This window comes from Microtus ochrogaster, chromosome 6, assembly GCF_000317375.1.
Source record: "Microtus ochrogaster isolate Prairie Vole_2 chromosome 6, MicOch1.0, whole genome shotgun sequence".
NCBI classification, from domain to species: Eukaryota; Metazoa; Chordata; class Mammalia; order Rodentia; family Cricetidae; genus Microtus; species Microtus ochrogaster.
In genome coordinates, this window is record NC_022013.1 from 23,207,246 (window position 1) to 23,227,470 (window position 20,225).

General features: G+C 50.8%; 1 protein-coding gene across 17 annotated transcripts in view; it reads right to left on the minus strand.

The window, feature by feature from the left end:
• Nfasc (neurofascin) overlaps nucleotides 1-18,167 on the minus strand; it is a 160,378-nt gene extending 142,211 nt beyond the window's left edge. For 7 of the 17 annotated variants that reach the window (XM_026779886.1, XM_013346726.2, XM_013346725.2 and 4 more), the window contains exon 1: nucleotides 18,052-18,166. The gene's annotated coding sequence lies outside the window, so the exon portion shown is untranslated. Of the gene's footprint in view, nucleotides 1-18,046 lie in introns of all 17 variants that reach the window. The other 10 variants (XM_013346727.2, XM_026779883.1, XM_005348349.2 and 7 more) reach the window with 4 other exon arrangements.
• Nucleotides 18,168-20,225: the final 2,058 nt, after the last annotated feature.

Here is a 20,225-nt window from a genome sequence, read left to right on the forward strand (position 1 = left end):
TGAGGTTAGGCCAGTGGTCGAGGTTAGGCTAGTGGCCGAGGTTAGGCTAGTGGCCAAGGTTAGGCTTGTGGTTGAGGTTAGGCTAGTGGTCAAGGTTAGACTAGTGGCCGAGGTTAGGCCGGTGGTAGAGGTTAGGCCGGTGTTCGAAATCAGGCTAGCGGGCAATTCTAGGTTTATGAGACAAGTCAGAAAGTTCACCACCTAGAATTCCCCTAAAAGAAGAACAGAAAAAGACCATGTAGAAACTCCTGCAGCTGATTCTCCTGAGTCCTCTCTTTCCTCTGCTCCCCACAGGCAAGGTATCCCCTGCCAGGAGAGACCCAAAAGAATATGAGGCTGGCCCAAGGGGTGGGAGCCAAAGAAAGAGAGTTGTAAGAAGCCCAGCTGAGAAATTCATTCACACCCACACCACGGGGATTCCCTTCCCCAAGTGAAGCAAGCCAAGGCCATCAGAGACTTCTCTCGACTTGTCAGGACACAGAGAGTGCTGGCAGAGACGTGTCATGAGACCAAGAGCCATGTGACCAGCCAAGCTCAGGGCACACACAGCATAGGTCTCCCACAGACAGGGGCAGAACGCAAGGAATCTGTTCACTGAATGTGCCCAATCTCACTCACGACAACAAATCCTGAGGTCCCGCTGCTTCACAATGACACCCCAAAATACTCAGGAAGCCCGAGACAGGCCTAGGTATAGAGGGCGCAGAAAGAAAGGCTCTAGATGGGTGCTTAAGAGGCGCTCAGGCTAAGTGGGACACACGCAGCCTCTCACACAGAGAGAGGGAGGGTGGGGATGACCAAAATTGCTGATTAACATATAAAACTGCAAGCTAATGCGATCATGGAAACTAAAAGCTATCCTCAACTACCTGCTTCAAATGTCAGCCCCAGGCCAGCTTACCCCAGAGCCTAAACGTACTCCAAGCCGGCCATTTTCAGTGCAGATTCCAAGTACATAAAAGCATTTGTTTTTAGTCTTAACCAGAGAAAAAGTAGAAAGGATAATCCAGGTACATTAACAAAATTGTATCAAGTCATTTGCTCCTAAAATGTAAGCTATGGGATATCCGGGATGGGCTTCCCCAAGCCTGTTGCCCGTCTGTCACTGCAGCCATGAAAACACCAAGCCAGGATGGTAGGAAGCCACCCAGGGACCGGACTTGTGGCAGAGCTCAAGATATTCTGGGCTCAGTGAGAACAGGTGTGTACTGAAATCAGACCCATGAGAAATTCTCGGACCCTCACCTGAACACAGACCCAGTCCTCTTCCAGAGGTCTCTGCAGCCACCCCCCAAAGTACCTAAAATTTCTTTCTGTTTATATGTTTTTCATTTCTTATTTTCCTTTGTTCTGAGACAGGAGCTTGCTATATAGCCAGGTTATCTTGGAGGTGACTGTGCAGCCCAGGCTGATCTCACACTCACAAGTGCCAGGATTACAGGTGTGTGTGTGCCTCCATGCCAGCTTACTTAGATCAGGCATGTCCAGGAAGGTGGCAAGAGCCACTTGGCACTATATCCAGTGCTCCTGGGAAACCCAGTGCCAGGCCCTATCTAAGGACTCAATTTCACTGAAGAAATTGTAGCCTCAGGGAGAGAGGGCTACACTCGGGTCTGAGCCTTTGGTGGCTCCAACCTTGGAGCCACCATCATCCCAGGCTCAAGGTTGACAGCCCCAGCTGCAGCACGGCCAAGATGCAGAAGTGATCGGCCATTTCAGCTTCCTCTCCACCTGTCCGGGACAGCTCTGCCAGATCTGCTCTCAAAAGTTCCCTCCACTCAAGCAGCCGATGCTCTAGTGGTTAGAAAGCTGTCTGCTAGTCTGGAGAGGAAATTGCTCTCTGGCAAGTGAGTTCTCCAATCTCACTCATGACAACAGTTCAGAGCTAACAATGTGCCCCTGTTCCTGTCCAAAACACTACACTTGGGGTTTCCAGGCCCTTCTGTATCTTAGGATCCAGAATGGCAGAGCCAGGAGGATTCCAGAGATTGCTCTCTGAGGGCTCTCATCTTCCCATCTTTGACTCATCCTGGAAACTGTGTGCATCTGCTTGGGTTTTGTCTGTTAAATACTTATTTATGTATGTGTATGTATCTATGTGTATTTATGTGCGCATGTGTGGCCAGGGAGGGTCCTTTGTTGCTGGAGTTACAGGCATTTGTGAGTCTCTCTACATGGGTGCTAAGAACCAAACTCATCTTCATGACTGAAGTGCAAGCACTCTTAACCTGAGCCATCTCTCCAACCCTGCTTGTTTTTGAGATAGGGTCTCACTATGTAGCTAGCCCATGCCAAGCATGGTCTCACTGTGTAGCTCAGGCTAACCTTAAACATATAATCTTCCTGCCTCATCTTCCTGAGTGCTGGCATTATAGGCATGAAGTGCCATAGACTTAAAAATATAAATATGTAGATAACTTTGGTTATTCTATATTTAAAATATGCTGTTTTAGATCAGCTTGTTTTAAATTTTTATGAGGTATGATTTTAACATGATATTGACTAGCAATTATTATACTCTTAAAAGCAAATTTCGACTTTTCTCCCACCTAATAAAGGCAAACCCCATTCAATATGTCTCAGATTAACTAGATTTAAAAAAAAATTTTTTTGGATGTCTTATCATACCAGGCTCAAGGGTCAAATTGCATTCTAATGGCTTTATCAGGTGTTAATGGATAAAAATAATCCAAGACATAAAAATAATCCAAGACTTCTCTCAGACCCACACCTGGGAAAGTGCATATTTGCTGCGGTGTAAGTATTCAGGTATGTTTGTAAAAGCAGCTGGCTTGAAGCTGTCTACACGCACATCTTTATTATAGATATTTACTTGCAAGAAAACCCACTTTTGACATAACTGTCATCTTTTAAAGCACTGGCAACATCCTTTTCCTAACATAATAGCTGTCACTTAGTGAATACAATCTGATAACCACCATCTTAAAACACGTTTGTGGAAGCCGTGGGGTGTGCTCCTCCTTAACTCCAAGAAGTCCCATTTGACCCGCAGGAACGGCCATGCCAGGGACAGCTGGGCTGTGCACACCCCTCCCTTCCTCCTCAGGTGAACAAGAGAACAGGCGTAAAAGTGTTCATTGAGGGGCTGGAGAGATGGCTCAGAGGCTTAGAGCATTTGACGCTTTTCTAGAATCAGTGTGAACACATGATGGTTCCCAACTGTCTGTAACTCCAATTCCAGGGGATTCAATGTCCTTCTCTGTCCTCCCTGGGCACATACATGACGCACAGACATATATGCAGGCAACACACCTGCACATATGCACACACACAAATTAATAACTTTTGAGGTTTTCATTGCTTAAGAGCAGAAATGAAGTCAAACACTGTTACAAGCAGTTTGAGAGCCCCAGTTCCAGAGTCACGGGCTGGGAAAGGAGTATTGGTAACTACTCTTCATTCATTACCTCACTGAAGTTTCTAGAAGAAATTGAGTGAGCTGGCTGAAGCCACCTGGAGTCAGCAGCACAAGCTTTAGTACTGGGTTTCCCAGCTGTGAATTCTCTCTCCCCAAGATGTCTGTTAGGGAAAGAGTGGCACCCATTGGAGGGTGGGGAGTGGGGGCGTCAAGGCAGTGTCACAAGGTCAGACAGGGAACGCGTGCACAGGCACCTCAGAACTCAAAACAATGCCTGTATGCCTAAGGGCCTTTTTTCCCCATAGAAGGCACTTGGTAAATGTTTCCTGGATAAATAAACGGATGTGTGAACGAATCTCAGGAAAGATGTCTGTCATCCGGAGCAGAATCTGGCGCCTGGTCCCAGAATCTTGCTGTGACGGCTTGTGTCCACTTTCTGATTTGGGACAGTTTCAATTTCAGGAAAAGAGATCCCTGCCCTCTGCTGCTGGCCCTTCTGAAAGCAGAGGACCAGAGCATCCCAGGGGCAGAACACAGAGCTGGGAGTGGGGAACCCGGGCTTGGTCCTACCTCTGGACCTGCAGCCTGAGCATCACCTGGGACTGTGACAGAAAGGTGTTGTCTTGTGTTGGACCCCAAACCTTAGAGACTGGGGTGGGCATATTTGTGCTCTAACACGCCCCACAGGTCATAGACAACCTGCTGAGGCATCTCTTGTGCAGTTTTGACACTGTCTACCCCAGCCTGGCCAGTGAGAGGAAAATGCCCTTGATGATGACCGGAATCAACAGCCACATGACACATCAGGTCTCACATCAAGGTGACGAGCACACATGCTAGCTTGTAAGAGAATTAGAGAGTCCTGAAGATGCTGATATCAGAATCAGGAACAGGCAGAGTCTCTAACAATGGGCTGCATCACCCCACTTGGGATACCCACCCTGTAAGCTTTGATCAGAACTTCCAAAAAGGTTGCCCGAAAAGAGCAGGTCACAGGCACGGGCATCAGTACAAATATACGTAAGCATACACTTGCCTGGATCTCCCTGCCCTGGCCCTGCACTCTCTTCTCCACAAGTCACACCTGACTTTTATATTTTGAACACAATACTCTTCTGCGGTTAACTGCTGCTGAGGTGATGTGTGTTAGCGTTAGTGAGAGTGGATCCTACTTCCAAGGTGCAGCTGGAAGCCAGAAGATGGAGGTGTTGGAGGAGTCATGGGTAACCAGATGCATTCGGGGGCTGGAGAATATGGTGGCGTATGGACTGAGCATGCTCAAGTTCTGGGTCCCAGCGCTGTAAAACACAGCGGAGCAAGGCGTGGCTAGGAACACTGGCGTGTGAGCCAGGCCGGCGGTGGTTGCTCCTGGCTTTGCTCTTAGGTTACTGCACAATTCTGAGCAAGCCCCTTCCTCATGCTCACTTCCTCCCAGGTAAAATGAGGGTCTTAAACCCAAAGTGTCCTGAGCTCAGGACTTGTAATTTCCATAAGCTACCGGCAGCCTCCCGCTAGCACAGCAAGGATAGTCAAACCTGCATCTTCCTTCTACTGAGACTCAGCAGCAAGAGATGGATATAGAGATGGTCATGGTGGGTCTCCTGCCTGGGAAGGCTCTTCTCAGGATATCTCCACCAAACTGGATGAGAAGATCTGATTCAAGGCCCTGTGGGTGTTTCCTCGCTGAATTACACAGGGGGAAACCACTCAAGAGCCCTGCACTTCAGTTATGGGACACTCAAGCAGTGCTGACCGCACGTCAGAGGTGGAGTGGGGTGCGATGACATAGACCTAGCATACAGGAAGCTCTAACTGCCTTCAGCTGACATTCTTTGGTCTCACTACTATTACTGCTGCTTCTGCTTTAACACAATCCAGGAACGGCGAGGTAAAAGGCCATGACCTCAGCACAACCCATCCCTAATAATGGTGTTCAGACCAAGTTGTCGTGGCCAGTTCTCTCTCTCAGTCTAGAATCACACAACTGGAGACTAGTCTATCTTTCCAGAAGGCTTAATGTTTGCATTTCTCCCTCTTCTACACACACACACACACACACACACACACACACACACACACACACACAGAGAGAGAGAGAGAGAGAGAGAAAGAGAGAGAGAGAGAGAAGCCTTCTACAAGTGCCATTGGAAATTCTATAGTAAAAGTTGAACAAGTGCCAACCGCCCAGCTGTGGCTGAATATATGGCTCATAGCTCCCTCCATCAAGGCAACAATGAACAAGCAAGCCAGCCAGTAGCCACACAGCCAGGAGGGAGGCACGGAAACAATGGGCTCTTCCTAGGCTTGGCTACCAAGTCCCGTGGCTGCTGAGACCAGGCCTTGGCACCCTGCCAGCACTAGGAGAGTACAGTGCCGGTCACATGGTGTTCTGGGTCTTATTCACTGGAAGGGTCTGTCACTGGGTGATTGTTCTCCACCCCCACGTAGGAACCAAGGTCCTGCTTCACACTAGACAGACAGACATCCACAGGCCAAGATCCAGGCTCGCCTCACCTTGCCTCACAGGCTGGATGCTCAACAGATGAACACTCTGGGCTGCGGGTTCACAATAATAATTACACCATGGCTTGGTGGACCAAGCTGGCGTGGAATAAGGACAGCTTCAGATCACAGGGAATGGCTTGCTGTGGGAAGTGGACCCTAAACCCACTTCCTGAAACATGCACCTCACTTCTGCTTCAGTTTTGTTGATTGACATTCTAAGATCATTTTTTTCTCATCCTCTCGGTCTCTGTTTAAAATCAGAAACGTCATTCCGTCTTCTTCTCCAGCCTCTGACCCTGTGAGTGCGGCCAGCAAGAAAGAAATGTGGGCTTGATTTTTGTCACCTCACTGGGAGCAGAGCCGGAACTCCACCTTTCACAAGTGCCCCTCGGAGTCTTTCCAGACTCTGCCAAGCAAAATGTTCCCAGTCGCTGCTAAGCAGAGGGAGTTCTTAGGGAGGGGCCGCTCATTTGCATTTATATTTTATTATTTTGCGTAGTGAGCCATCTGCACCATAAGCCAGGGCTGCCGGGAAAGCTTCTCAGCTAGGGTACAAAGTTGTTTAAGTGGAAACTGCCTATTGTCTCCTCTGTAATTCTCAAAGTGCCTGGCATACAACTGAACACCTACCCAAGGCTCAAAGACATTTTGATTGCTGCATTGCTGACCACAGCCATCTGGGTGCTCTCGGGAAGCAGTGTGGGGAAGTGGAGGCAACAGCTGACTTTCACTGTGCACAGGGGTTTGTGGGCCTTCTGGGATGTAATCCGTGCAGGGTAGGCAGCATATCCCCTGGTTTGTAGACAAAACTAGAAAAGATGGAAGTCATTTGCCAAAGGCCACACCAGCAACTCAGGCACCAGTATAGGCCCAGGCAGCCTGACTCTGAGGCTGACACAACAAATTGCACCTGAGCCAGAACGCTAGAGAGATTAAGCTTAGCCTCAGCATGGTATTAACATAATAAGGCCCCAAGTTTGGTCACTGTTCCAGGTATAAAGGAGTTGGTATCTGGACTAGGTGGCTCCTCCCTCTAATAGACCATACAAACTGGTCCTCCTGCCCCCTTTTACTGACCAGCCTGGCCAAGGTAACTTCTGCTAGGATGTATTCTGTGATACAGACATCGGCACGGCAGCGGAAGAGAGGAGGATGAGCAACAGGCGAGCAGACCTTATGGCCTCCACTCAGTACTGGAGACAGTAACCTGATACCTTTACAAAGGAGAGACTCCAGCAACACATGGAGAAACCGCCTGAAGATGTCACACTTGGAAGTAAGGTGGACAAGGGAGCCCAAGGGACTGTCTCCCCTTCATGTTCCCGCTTTCTTTTACTACCAGAATAGAAAATGAAACGAGAGGAACAGAACACACCAGACAGGTTCAGGGGTTCGTCGAGCACAGAGGGGTCCCTGGGGCAGGTGGTGACTCTCTGAGGAAGGCGTACAGCCTCAGACTCAAGAGGTTGGAAAGGGCTGAGGACCAATCAGTGGCTTGATGGTGTGGCAACAGCTAGGCCTCAGACAACGCCGATGTTCAGACTCTCACACTCTCCACAGACTGGACTTTCTGGGGTCCCCAGGCCTCACCTCACTTGTACAAAAGGGATCATTAGCAAGGCCAGAGCCCACAGCTGTTGGGAGCTGATAATTATGGTTAGGGGACTTCCGAATGAGAAATACCCAGATCTGGTCCAGCTCTGACACAGATGGGCAAGGCCTCACTCTAACGGAGACCGAGTGTCTGACTCAAAGGCTGTCACTCAGTAAGACGGCATGAACATTTAATAGGTCTCTGTTGTGGATACTGATAGCCCCGACCTTAATCTGAGAGAATGAAAGCCAGAGAGGGTCAAATGGCTTGCTCTACGCATTTGCCTTGATTGACAGCACCCTAGTCATTGGCTTTTCGGCCACCCTATACTGGAATCATCCTCGCTCACTGATAGACACAGGATGCTTACTAAGTTCTTGGCTCTGAAACACCCACTGTGAGCTGCTGTTCCCCAAGCAGAATGAGCCTCCTCTAAGTAACCAGAATCTGCGATCCCACATGACTAACAGCCACGGGAGCAAAGACCAGAGCCACCGGTGTACATGGACTGTGGCACCAAGTGACAGCATTTAAGCATCCTGTAACCAGCTGAGCCGAGCTCTGTTGACTGTGAACTCCTGTGGGCCAAGCGTCAGCAATATGCTTTGGGGAACCCTGCCTCTGAGCTACTCACAGTGTCCAGGGGTAAGGAAGGGAGAGGCAGATGGAAGAGAAAACCAACCAACCAACAAAGTAGGCTGTATATTAGACTAGCCTGGGGGTGGGGAGCTTTGTGCACACCAGAACATGGCCCACCCTGCAGAAGCTGGGATTTACGGTGGGGGTTAGGACTCAGTGTTGATGTCTTGTAAACCGCCCCCCAAGCCCAGAAGATGTTTTCTAACGTCCTGGCAGGATTCCCTCCAGTGCCCTCGGGACGAAGACGTGAGCTCTGGATAGCACTGCCTTGCTTAGCCTTAGTGACACCAGGCAGCCTGATCACCCATAAAGACAGCACTGTCGCATCAGGCATGGAGCTGGCTGGTACCAGCCCAGCTTGTGAAGGAGGGAATCCTCTGAGATGGCCAGACAGAGGCACATACATCATCCACCCTCCTACAGCATCCTGCACTCCAGCCCCATCCCACATCCCAGCTAGCACTTCTGCCTTTGTCTCTCTCCATCATCACTGTGTGTGTCATTGCTCACACGTGCCTGCCTTTGCTCCCAGTCTCGTGGGAGCGACCACGCTCAGCTTCTCTTTTGTCCACAGTACCAAGCATGGAGACTTACACCCAGCAGAGGCTCAATAAATACTGTTTGTATTCATGTGCACTCTCGGGGGTTGAACCCCTCGCTCCAGGCTAACAAAGAGTTACTCACAGGGAAGCATTTGTTAAGGATGGCTGGCAGCACACTGGGTTTCTGTAAGAGAAACAGGACGGCGATGAGGTGTCCCGAGAAAAGGCGTGCACTCTGGTTTGAGAGAAGACACACAGACTGTGGCAAGCCAAGGCTAGAGACCCAAGGAGATCAGGAGGTCAACCATATCTGATCACAGATAAGACAGGCAGTCTGACCCACCACAGAGGAAGTTTCCTTTGATAGTGGTTGGCGTTTGTTAACTTTTCTCCACAGTACCTTTCCCACTCACCCTCACCACCACCCTAAGCCACACCCACTATAGCATGTGACCAGGATGAGAATAAAGATACCTAGAGTCAGAATCCGGGTTACAGGAAGACCAGAACCTTGTCACCAGAACCAGCTGGTGCCAGGAATGTGACACAGGTGCACCTCACCTGTGCTCACTTTCCCCAGGACCAGGATCCCAGGGCCAGACACACTGTGGCATTTCCCCATCCAAAGGTCCAGAAAGACCTTGGATTGGGCCCTGCATATCAAGCCAGAGTTTATGGTACCCTCATCTGGGTTTTGTGAGGAGAAGTGCAAAGCAATGCTAAGCCTGCTCCCACTGTAAGACAGTTGTAAAGGGGACCAGTGTGGTCACCCACTGCTGTGGTTTCAGCATGAAGCAGTCTCCAGCAGCATCAAATGCCTGCTCTGCCCTGTGCCAAAGAGATCAAGGGACATGGGACCAAAAAGCAAGGATTGGTGGCCTTACCCAAGGATTCTGACTATTCCGAAAGCTGTAACAGTGCTCTGAACAGTATTCTGAAACAGTGGCTCTACCCACACGTGCTTACTTACATTTGACTCTATTCAAAATTCAAATCTTTTAGTTTTTAAAACACACATTTGGGGTGGTGCCTGTGGCAAAATGCACATGCAGCCGTTAGAGGGCTTGTGGATCCCGGGATTCAACGCAGGACATCAGGAGTGGAGACAAGCACCTTCAATCAGTTCACCCCCCTCCAAAATTTAAACCTTGAGCATATGTGTCATTTCAGAATTTAAGAGACACGGGGAGGAGGATTGTGATTTCAAAACCAGGGTGGGCTACATAGTGAGACCCTGTCTCAAAAGGAAAAGGTCTGGTCAAACCTTCAGTCCCACGTGTCACTTTTCAAGTGCTTGGCAGCCACTCAGCACCAGCAGCCACCATTCTGGATGCTCCGGGCACAGAGCACTTCCAGCAGAAGTGGAAGCGGAAAGTTCTGCCAGACAGTTGCGTGCACCAAGCATGTGCGCATGGCCTTAGGGAATTCCCGTTTTGCCTGGATCTGCTGGAGGGATGTCGGGCGTTCTGGTGGAAACTGAGGCAAGGTGGTACATCTTCTCAGCGACTCTCACACGAAGACTCTAAAGTGAAACTTGCCGGCTCAGTTTTGGGTGATCTTAGAGCACGTGTATGCGCATGCACCTGGCACTCCCGGTGTCCTTCAAGGGACATATCATTTCTCTTTCTTCACAAGGGCTGTGAAGTTAGATGCTGTGACCAGCTGGCTTCTATATAAAATCACTTTCTGAATGCTTTGGATGATTCTAAGCACCCCTGACTTTCCTTCAGCCTGGCCTCACCGGGGAGCAGATAATAAAAACCTCAGGTCAGCACTGAGGACAGCGACACGCTCCCTTTGAGCGAAGCAGAAACTTTCTGCAGAGCTCCCAACACTTTCTAACTGTCCTGAGAAACCACTAGAAATGTGTGTTTCCTACCCATCCTCAAGCCACGCTCTTGCTGTCTTCAAGGCAAGACCAGGTCATTTAAGAAGCTTCAAAAGCTGCTCCCCACAAGGCCTCGGGCTGAAAGGTAGGTTTCTTGCCAGTGCTGCCCTAACTGTACTTTCCACTGCCCTGCAGCCCAGTTCACCACGATGGCCACAGTACTGCTTCCTTCTACTTTCATGGCTATGCTTTTGTTCCTGGAAGGGCCACTGCTCTACCTCTGCCTCTCAAGAGACACAAGCCAGCCCCACCGCTCTTCAAAACCTCCCCAAGGGCTGCAATCTGCACCAATTTCTTCCCTTCTCTGACACCCCAAGGCATACCTAGTTCACATGGTGCTTTAGGGGCTTAATTATGCATCATCTGGCATAACTACGAGGTTAGCATGCAGCTTTTAAGGTTATAGGCGGGCCCAAATGCAGAAGAACTAGCTTTGCCAGCAACCAGCGGCACGGCCACATAGAAGTCACCCCGCAGTTCCAAGACCCCACTGCTTGACCAGAAGAATGATGACCTTGGACTAAGACATCTCTAACACTCATGACGCATGCGTTCTCCCAAAACAAGTTGCCTATGAAATTGCTATGCACATAACAGGGGCTACAAAGAAGACTTCAGATGCCACAACAGTACATAAAAGCAAGGCGGAGGCCAAGCTGGACTTAGCCAGAGAATCCTGAGTGAATTCCCACCTCAGGTTTCAAAGGCTTCAGTTCCACTCCATCCGTGATGACGACAGGAAAGAGATCTGTTTCTGTTCTCTCCTACTCCAGGATTGGAAACCTGCTGATGTCCTCAGAGGCATTTTCCTAAAGAAGTAACCAGCAAATGGAAAGATACCCTCACACAGTGGGTTCTTCAACGATGTCTCGCACACGGATATTTCCCTCACCGGAGTAGATGGGCAGCCTGAGGTAGAGTACCGACTCCATTGCTGCCTCTGCAGAAGCCAAGCAGGTGTGACCTAAAGCCTCATAATAATGACCTAAAGCCTAAATGTTAGCGGTGCCCCCATAAAGCTGACTGGTCTCATAAGTCAAGGCATTGCAAGAACGAGGGAAAAGCTGGCTTCAGATGCCAGCTCAATGGTCTGGTCCCTGTCAAAACGAGAGTTCTAAACCTCCTCCTATTTACACCCTATTCTCAGAGTTCTCGCTCTATCTACACACAGTGAGCTATAGGGTAATTGCTTTCCACTTGCGTGAAGAGAAATTACTGCCAAGAATTTTTGGTGACGTTTATACAGTAAACAAAGATCAAACTAGAAGTCTAATCGAGTTGGAGTCATTTTATCAACATAAGCAGTACATGCACACATACACACGCACATAGGTACACACACACTAACATATTCACAACTAATATAGAACTTGTAGTAACAAAACGAGGTGAGTTCTAAAACTCACTGAACTCAGTACTGGAAATTTTCATTAAATGCTTGTTTTTTTTTTTTAAAATTGCTGCTGGAGTCAACTAGCCAGCATCAGTGGTTAGGAATTCTCATCACTGGGGAAAGTCCTCAGAATTGGCCTGCCAGCCATCCACTCTCATCCCAGAAAGTCACAAGATCTGAGCACCAAACTTGGCACCAAGCATCCCAGCTGGCCTGATCTGCATCCAGGAAAGTTAGTTCTACATGAAGCCAGAACTTTTCTATTCCAGGAGGCTTGCCCCAAGATGGCTAAGCTATGTGCTCAGAGAAGCAAGGTGGGGAGACCCCAATATGACTGGGGAAGAGGAAGAGAGATTCCTGTATTTGGGGTTCTTGTATCTTTTCTCCTAGCAGCTCTGATCAGTGAATTTTCAGGTGTTCCTATCTTAAGACCCACAGCAGGTACTGCCTCTCAGGTGACGAAGGCCAATACCACAGTCCATAAATCATATCGTCTGAAATTAGCCACTGTCCCTTAGATCTGAACCTACGGGACACAGACAGGGTCTGAGAAGCCTCCGTGCTGCTGTAGGGACATGGTTAACCCTGAACCAGCAGCAAGAGTTTCAGAATAGTCAGGTACTGCTGCTCAGAATGCTCACATTGTCATTTAAGGCAGGAGGCAGGAAACTAAGGATATGGTGCTGGGGGGGGGGGTAGGTTAAACAATGCCAAGATGGAGACCACACGGAGGGCAAGAGCCCCTGCAGCCTTCCTCCAACTCCAGGTGCCCAGGACTTATCCTAAGAGCGACAGAGAAACACCCCCACTCCCAGCTGATCTAGGGCTTTTTATCTCGCTAACTTTGTTTATGGTGATCCTGTAAGAGGTTCTGAAGCCCTCCAAGCCCCTCTCTAATTAAATTCATTAGAACAGATTGGGACTTTCTTTCTGGATCTCAGAAAAATTAACAACACAATTAGCATCATAATGATGAGAGAGAGAGGGGCTGCCAGGGAGGCCCTTGGCAGGGGTGGGGTGGGGGTGGGAGGCGCCTGGGCCAAAGGGAGGGAAGAAGAGGAGCAGGTGAAGGAAGGGAGGCAGACAGCCGATGTGGCAGCTGCTTCTCCAAGGACGGAGCTGCAGGAGTAGAGGGGATGACCCCACAGTGTCCCCAGCCCTCCAGCTCTTTTCTTTTGAGACAGTAAGGACAGAAAGAAATTAATCAATGACATAAACCCCAGAGACGAGAACTCACAGGAATCTTCTAATTTTACAGAGTAAAGAAACACAGTTAAGTTCTATCAGTGATGGGACCAGCTCAGGCCTTTTATGGCACTGCCCCACCCCCACCCCCATGCTAGTCTGCGTGTCAGAAAGTCCCTGGGGAGCAAGCATAGGGAGCCAGGTCACTCCTTTCACAGAGAACCTAAAGCTGCCAAGTGTCCATCGGATGGCTGGCCTGTGTGACCTCAAGGCTGACCTCCCTACGTCCCCTGATGTCCCTTTAGCCTGACTGAGAGATCACACCTTCCTGAGAATCAACAGTCTAGGTTAGGTTCTGAGCAGCAAAGAAAGCTTAATCACTGTACACAGTGCTGCTCACAGGTGTTTCCTGTGTCCCCCAGTTTCTGTCTCTGAGGAAAAAGGAGGTACATAAAGTGCACTCTGAGTCACTCTGGTACCCCTCCTTTGTCTTTATTGCTCTGCCAGGGCTTGGAAGCTCAGTTTCATATGTAAAAGAGAGATAGAGATAGGCTTTTAGTGTAAGCCACATAGATCAAAATTCTAGTTCTGCAAACTAACCCGTTCTGTAATCTTCAACCAGCAACAACCTCTGGGGGAGTCTGCTGTTATCTGCAAAACGGGATCCTGAAAACCACCTGTTTGGGCAAATTCTCATGACGACCAGGTGAGAGGGTGCAGATAAAGCACACAGTGGGGTGCCCAGCACACAGTGAGCATTCAACTCTGAAGACTCTGCTACTATGCTGCTGGTCCCAAGACCTAAGGGAAGGAGAGCGCTCCATAGTTCTCAGGCGATGCCCCGATCAGCATCACTGTGGAAGTGCCTACTTAAGCTTTTAGGGCAGCCAATGGCTTCCAGGATTCCCTGATGTCACAGAAGCCAATCATAAGCATTCAACCTCTACCCCATGGTAAAATCCCGGCCTTCGCTGGCCACTGAGTCACTGCTCAAAGGTTTGCCATCCAACTCTTTTAGCCAAGACAGGGGTCCAGCCAAAGAGTGCTGCCATCACCGCAGGTTCTGTCTACTGGGACCCCCACCCCCACTCATGCTGCTACAATACCAGGAACTCTCCAACCTCTGTCATGGCATTTCTTAGGAAAAGATTTGGGCGAATTTCACTCTTTCCAACTGATCACCCAACACCTTGCACAGATCCTGACACGGGTTCCAAGGTTCAGGGCACACTACCGAAATGAACAGCATTGGATGTGTGGGAGCCCGGGGGGCTACCCACGGAAAGTGGGGTCTCTACTCTGGATCTTTTACCAGAGCATCTATGGAGGATGGTGACAACCTGCTCAGGTACATAACTTTCAAGGATCTCCCTGCTCAGACCTCTCCTCCCTATGGACAGCCATGATGCCTGGTGCCTAATTCTGGCCTCCTTATGCCCCTAAGACCCTCCCACCCCACCTCATGCATCAACTCACTGTTTTCTGACCGTGTGCAATACCCAGACTACTCCTTTGTCAGACTGGGGACCCCCTGAGGAGTTCTCCTCTCCTCTGATATTCCAAGCACTTATGAACCATGGACCATACTTTGGCCGTAAAATACATGTTCGTGGGAGATGGGCTTGGGAAAGCTAACTAGCCTCCATCTTGTCCCAGAATCCTTAGAGGCGTTTCCCCCTCAAACTGCAGCAGCTTCACTCAGAACAACCACGTCTTGCTGCTTAAGCTGGGGATCGGATAGCACCTTGAATCTCACCTCCGCCCCCACCCTTTCCTAGGCAGTAAATGTCAAGATCAGCTCTGTGCTACCATTCCAGATGGCTGTGGGCAAGAAGGACTGGCACCAGGAACTGGGGATCCTGAGGTTCAGCGTCCTCATCTGCACATACTCACTCAGGCTCCTCTGTGGGATTTATCTGATGACCTGTCTCCCTCCTCCATTATACCAGGGCGCTGAAGCACCTGGCCCTGGCCTCGCTTTTTTTCTCTGGTCTCAGTGGCAGCACATCACAGGGCTTAGTGAGCGTTTGTGACAAGAGCCACTGTGCACCCAGTCTGACTCTAGTTTCTCTGCTTCGCCCGCCACGGCCTCCCTCCAGCCAAACACAGTAAGGACAGGCGATTCTGCCCCTTCCCTTATGACTTTCTAAATATTCTCTTAAAGTCAGAGAGAGAGAGAAAGATGCTCATACTGCCAATGGTTGGGTGATCTCAGAGATCTCTGACCTCCACACCAGCCAGGGAGAGAATTATGTCTCCAGAAGTGGGAGCGGATTGTGACAGATGATGAGGGGCATCCTGCCCCCACGTCATGGCAAAAGCAGGACCCTCCTGCGATCTGCCCCACCTGAAAGCCAAAAGTGAACCTCCGGATCTCAGCCACTGAGAGGATCGGCCGTTGTAAGCCAAGCCTGCTCCAGTCCACAGGGAGTCTCTCCTGCATGCGATTCCACCTGAGCCAGTCAGCAAAGCCCAATCGGCAGGTCCTACCCCAGCTCTCCGGGGAACTGGCTCTGCCGTTGCTGTGCCTGGATTTAACTCTCTGTAGCTTTTGTGATGCCAAACAAGGGAGCAAGGGCTGAGAGATTTATTGCACAAAACTGGGAAATATGTAGGCTGTTATCAGAACCCCCCTCCCGTTTGACCTGAGCCCCAATCAAGCCTTTCAACGTCAGAGCCTTGATCCAATCAGCTCCCGACAACAGCTGCAGGTGATGCTTCTCCGATAGCAGGAAAAGCTGGCAGCCTGGAGGCCCTGATGCCAGGGGAAGCTTCCAGCCCTGCCCCCACTGGTGCTGGGAGGGGACAGAGAAGGGCGACAAAGCCGGGGTAGTCAGTTTTCCAACAGCATGTCCCTGACTGAGCACAGTCTGAAGGCCATAGAGAACTACCACATCCCACATATCAGTCAGCGGTGTCCAGTACCTCAGTATTCCAACCAGGGCCAAGCTGCGGTTTGTACCTACCCACCTCCGTGAAGCCTCTGACTTCCAGAGGAGGCTCTAAGATGGGGGAGTGGGAGGCCAGGTCCTTATTTTACAAAAGTAAACACAATTCCTGGGGTTGCGTCTTTTTTCTCAACGATGCATATTCTCTCTCTCTCTCTCTCTCTCTCTCTCTCTCTCTCTCTCTCTCGCACACGCACACGCACACGCACACACACACACCTTCAGCCTAATCCAAAGACTGAAGGTAGAATTTTTTTTCTCTCTGAAGAGCAGGCTTCATCGGGAAAGAAGGTGGAATGCAATAGATGGGAAGCAACTTCGTCTCTCTCTCTCCTTTGCCTCCCCTCCTCCATGCAATTCCCCCTGATCTAGCATCCTTGGCCAAAGGGAGGACAGAGCTCTTCCCCCTTTCCTCTGTCTACCCCACAGCCACATCTGGTAGGATTCTGATCACCAGCGTCTTCCTGGCTCCACACATTTCCCCAGGGCAGCTCCCACGTAGGCTTAAGTGCTTTGGGATCTGAACCTACCAGGCTCTGGCCCTATTCAGACCACACATCTCCTGTCCACCCAGGTCTCAAAGGCTGTGGCCTGCCCTTGCCTTGCTGGAGATTGGATCTGGGCCCAGCAGGGCTCACCTCAGTTCCAAGGTTGGAGGAGACTCACCAGGGCCCTCCTAACAGGAAAACAGAAAGGCAAGGAGAGGAATATTGTCATCCCCTCCTCTAGACTTAGAGGAGGCATCTTTGTCCAACACCACACACACAGAGACCCTGACAGAAGCCAAGGAAGGACCCAAAAGCAGACCCTGGCTCGGGGAGTGAGATGGGCTGTTGTAGGGACCAGAATCTCGGTGATTCAGCACTCTGCCCACTCCTGGCCCAGCCATGGGCCACACTCATGACTACTCCTGGTGCCAGAGTGCTGACTTGGAAGTTGAGGGAGAATCCTTGCTAAGACCCCCAGTTCTCAGGCCCTCCACTCAGGCTCCTCTGCCAGGCCTTTGCAGCCCAGGGTTCCAATTCTCAGGAGCCTGCGGTCCATTCCCCTGGACCTGCCTCTTCCCCCAGCCTCCTGCCCTCCTGAGCCCATCTAGGAAACAAACCTGAACAGTTTCAGGAGAGGAGAGGATCACACAGAGGCCTGCTAACCCAAATATCTCTCTCTCTCTCTCTCTGCAAGCTATGAACAGGTTCAAACAGGCAGCAAAGGGCTTTAAGGGTATTGCACCCACGGCAGTGAGCACCTGGCCAGCAGAGCCCTAGGCCTCTGTGGCAGAGTGGGATGATACATGAGTGGGTAGGCTGAGTACAAGCCTCATCAGCACAGGCCTACACCACCCGGAAGGGCAGGTGGAGAAGGTGATGGGTCGTAGGCCAGCTAGGAGCCAAGGAGAGGAGGAGAGCTGCACCAGAGGGAGTGTAACGGGAGGAAACAAGGCAGCCGCTGAGAAAGGATCTGGACAGGGTATGCAGAGGGGGAGTCACGGAGGATAAACTGGAAGGAGCTAATGGAAACCAGCACGACACAAGGCGACTGAGTCAGGAGATAGAAAAGGATGAAGGAGAGCAAGCAGAGGGACCACGGGTGGGGCAGGAAAACATAGATGGTACGGGGAACTGAAAAGGTGTGGAGAGAAGAAGCACGGGGGAGGGCAGGACTCAAAAGATGAGGCTGAGGCAGAGAGGAACGGGGGAGAGGGAGGAAGAAGGATGGAATATAGGAGGTTACCAACTGAGTCTGAAAAGATGTTGGGGTAGAGAGGGATGAGAGCTGAGGTGGGAGATATCGCCAGAATCCGATGGATTCCGGGCAGGTGGCTGTGCAGAGGGAAAAAGGCATAGGGATGTAGATGGAGGGGGATGGGGCAGGTCGGGGGATGCAGATGCAGAGAGGAGGGCGGGATCGAGGGGGTGCCGCTCCATGGGCTTCCACGACCCTGTTCTGCTACCCTACCGGGTGCCCGCGCTCACCTTACCTCCAGGAGCTCCGGCTCCAGCCCTGGGCGCAGTCCCAGATGTCCGCTGCCGTCGCCGCCACTTCCCCCGCGTCCCCTGCAGCGCCTCTCGCTGCCAGCCGCCGCATTAGGGCAGAGACTAGTCCGTGCGCGCCCCCGGGCGGCCGGCGCGTCCCCGACGGCCTGCGTGCGCGCCCCCGAACCCCTCCCAGCGCGCGAGGACCTGGGACAAGGACCCAATAGCCCCGAAAGATGCTCAGGTGCCACCACCCGACCAGCGCGCTAAGGAGCAATTCGCAGAGCGAGTGTCTGGGAAGCCTGTTTTCTCACTTGATCTTGGAAGTTCCTTCCGGAGAGTGGCACTCAGTGTTGCAGGACCTGGAACCAGAACTGTGGTGTATCTCTCCCGTAAATGACCCCTTTATCTATGACTTTTTAAGGCCAGGAATTTGTCCACGGCTTTGGAGGGTCTAGCTCCGCAATGCTCATGACTTACCCTCCAAGAACATCTCATCTGTTGATGGACGAGTTGCCCATCCGAACCTGACAAGGAAAAAACCTCTAGAGAACTGCAGTCGGGTCTTGTCTTAAAACTGGAAGATTAGTTATGCCCAGGGGAGACTGTCCCAGATTTGAGTTAAAGTGGTAAAGCTTTGAACCTGGAGACCACACATTTAAATGTTAGCTCTGCCTCAGTCACTGAGCAGGTTATGAGCTCGCAAGTGGGCTGCATCTTCGCTGAGATCCCTCCTCCTCCTCCTCCTCGGTGAGGAGAATCGATTAGGCCTCAGCTAGTACGCACCGCCTCAAAACAGTAAGAAGGCCAATCAGAACTTTAGTCTTGAAAGAGTCCCCTCTTTCAACTCCCCATTCAAAACTACAGCCGCCTAGGCAGCACCCTCTGCGACCCTTTCCGTGCTTCTCTTGGACCTGACCCCACCTGCCTGCCTCAGCCCCGCCCCCAACCTGTGGGCTGGGGAGGGGGAACAGGGTGAGATCCTCCCGCCCCCCACAAAGCCTGTGCTCAGTAAAGGCTCACCCGCCCACTGGCCCGCTGACGAATCGCCCTTCTCTTCAGCTAGGGCTTCCAACCTCACAGTTACAGATACGGGACAAAGACTGTACCGGGGGAAGGGAGGGAGGCCAACTTGGTAAGGTTGGACGCAAGACTGCCCCTAGCTGTCAGAATCCTGGGCAAATTTTTTTTTCAAGGCTCTCATACATACAAACCATTAACTCTCTTAAAATCAGCATTTCAGGTGGTGGTGGCGCGCGCCTTTAATCCCAGCACTCGGGAGGCAGAGGCAGGCAGATCTCTGTGAGTCTGAGGCCAGCCTGGACTAGAGAGTGAGTTCCAGGACAGGCTCCAAAACTACCCAGAGGAAACCCTATCTTGAAAAATAAAAACAAACAAAAATCAGTATTTCGGCATCACCCTGGTATGACTCCTGAGAATGAGTCTCCATCCCACCAGAGCCAGGTGACACCAAGGAGCCAGTCAATCCAACCAAGGGACAGGGGAGTCAAGGTGTGGAAAACTCGGAAGGGGAGAACTCGGAAACTGTGTGGGTGCTGTTCCTGGCCCCTGGTGAGCCCCAGACCCTGATGAACTCTCAGAAGACTTGGAGGAAGACACTTAAAACACTTGGGTAACTCAGGTCTGTATGCAGGGCAGGATCCCGACCCCCTTTACTACTGTGTCCAGTGGTGGCTGGTCCATGAAATACAGAATTCATCCATCCTAGGAGCCCAGTTCTGGAACTCATCTTTCTGTATAAAGGAGGCAGCCTTCTTTAGGTGGTAATGTATAGCGGTTATGGCATCTACTCCCAAGGCCCCTGCTGGTCTCTGTCACTTAATCCTCAGAAGAAGCCAGCAAGGTGCAAACATCATCATCACCACACCAGACCTGGAAAATGAGTAATTTACTTATTTTCTTCTTATTGTTTTTGTGAAGATTGGTTTATTTTATTTCATATGCATAGGTTTTTGCCTACCTACCAGTCAGGCACCAAGTGAGTCCAAGACCCAAGGAGGCCAGAACAGAGTCTCCCTTTTCCACAAGCAACCCTCTTCCCAGACTTCTGAGGAGGAGGCAGGTTTGCCCATTATTGACAGAGAATTAACATGGTATGGCCTTTGGAAGAGCAACTTGGTAGCGTCACTGAGATTCTAACTGTCCCTACGACTGGTGC